At 51.4% G+C, this 1,631-nt stretch overlaps 1 non-coding gene across 1 annotated transcript; it reads right to left on the bottom strand.

Moving 5' to 3' along the window:
- Positions 1-1,214: 1,214 nt before the first annotated feature.
- TRNAG-CCC (transfer RNA glycine (anticodon CCC)) lies at positions 1,215-1,287 on the bottom strand. The gene has a single exon. It is a non-coding gene; the product is annotated as a tRNA-Gly (tRNA).
- Between the last annotated feature and the right edge of the window lie 344 nt (positions 1,288-1,631).

The following is a 1,631-nucleotide window of genomic DNA, read 5'->3' as shown; positions in this document are numbered from 1 at the left end:
AATTATTATCCCTGCTGAACAGCAATGGAATCCAAGACTTCAAGAAGACAAGTGGTACACCCAAAGGCCCCCGGGCACTTGGGACAAAGCCATCTCACTCAAGTTCAAGATTCTTCCTACTAATATCCCAGGCAGCCTCCCACAAGCATGTGTGAGTTAATGTGCATATACACAAGTGTGTACTCCACACATACACAATAGATTCAAATCTCTGAAGCGAAGGTTCATGCCTTATCATTCTTAATATTCCCTGCCTCAGATAAAATGCCTGGCAGCTGGAAAAGAAAAAAAAATTGTGGAATTGAGTTGGCCTTGACTCTTGAACAGGACCCTCCTCTGGGAGGGGTGGGGAACATAGATGAGAATTATAGCCAGAGCCAGGGTTCAAGACCAGCTTGACTGAACTCTACAGTGCTCTGACCCTTGATTCCAGCTCTACCCAGACCTTTCTCAAGTCATCACAGAGCAGAGGACCTGGTCACCAGGAAGGAGTGAGATGCTCAGGGAAACAGATGTGCCCACCTGGCTCTGGGCGGTGGGATCCTTGGCAGGCAGGAGTTTGCTCTAAACCTACTGTGCTAATCAACCAACTGCCTCAGCTGCCCACCCGGGGGCTGGCATCCACACTGGTCCCTGGCAAACCAGTTGAAGCAGGAGCCTCATTCATGTGGGCACGGAGCACTGACAGGAACCATGGGACACTAGAGATTCGAAGCCCCAGCTAATAAAATGGTTGTCATTGGGCATCAGTGTTTGCCAGGCACGTCTACATCAATACTTCTATTCTTCACTCAGCCAAGGCATGGGCGCTGCTGGGATCTGACTCAGCCCTTTGAGCTATGAACTCATTCCCCTCTGACAGTTTATTTATTTATTTATTATTTATTATTTATTTTTTTATTTTTTTGCGGTACGCGGGCCTCTCACTGTTGTGGCCTCTCCCGTTGCGGAGCACAGGCTCCGGATGTGCAGGCTCAGCGGCCATGGCTCACGGGCCCAGCCGCTCCACGGCATGTGGGATCCTCCCAGACCGGGGCACGAACCCGTGTCCCCTGCATCAGCAGGCGGACTCTCAACCACTGCGCCACCAGGGAAGCCCTATTTATTTATTTTTAAGCTTTATTTATTTATTTGGCTGCCCTGGGTCTTAGCTGCTGCATGCGGGATCTTTAGTTGCAGCACGTGGGCTCTTAGTTGCAGCATGAGGGATCTAGTTCCCTGACCAGGGATCGAACCCGGGCCCCCTGCCTTGGGAGCTCAGAGTCTTAACCACTGGACCACCAGGGAAGTCCCACCCTTCTCCGATATTTTAAAGATTCTACGTACTCAATTGATTTGGCTTTGCTTTGCATCTGTGCTCTTTCTCCTTATCCTGAAATGGGATGCCACTCTGTCCTGTCGGCTGGAAAGACTTCTGGAGCAGGAACGTGGAGGCGGGCTCAGCACAGGTGGCCCAGGCAGCTGCCCACGCCACTACCATGTGCTTTCAAGAGCCCTGTTGGCTGCCCCATTCTCCCCTCTGCCCACAGACATCCCAGCGCCCCTGAGAGTCAAAAGGAAAAGGTTGGGTCATGAATTAGACAATGGGCAGTGAGTGGGAAGAATAAAAGCCAAAGGCCTCACATGGGGAC

Source organism: Lipotes vexillifer, unplaced genomic scaffold (genome assembly GCF_000442215.2).
Source record: "Lipotes vexillifer unplaced genomic scaffold, Lipotes_vexillifer_v1.1 scaffold1098, whole genome shotgun sequence".
NCBI classification, from domain to species: domain Eukaryota; kingdom Metazoa; phylum Chordata; class Mammalia; order Artiodactyla; family Lipotidae; genus Lipotes; species Lipotes vexillifer.
This window is presented reverse-complemented; position numbering and strand designations above follow the sequence as displayed.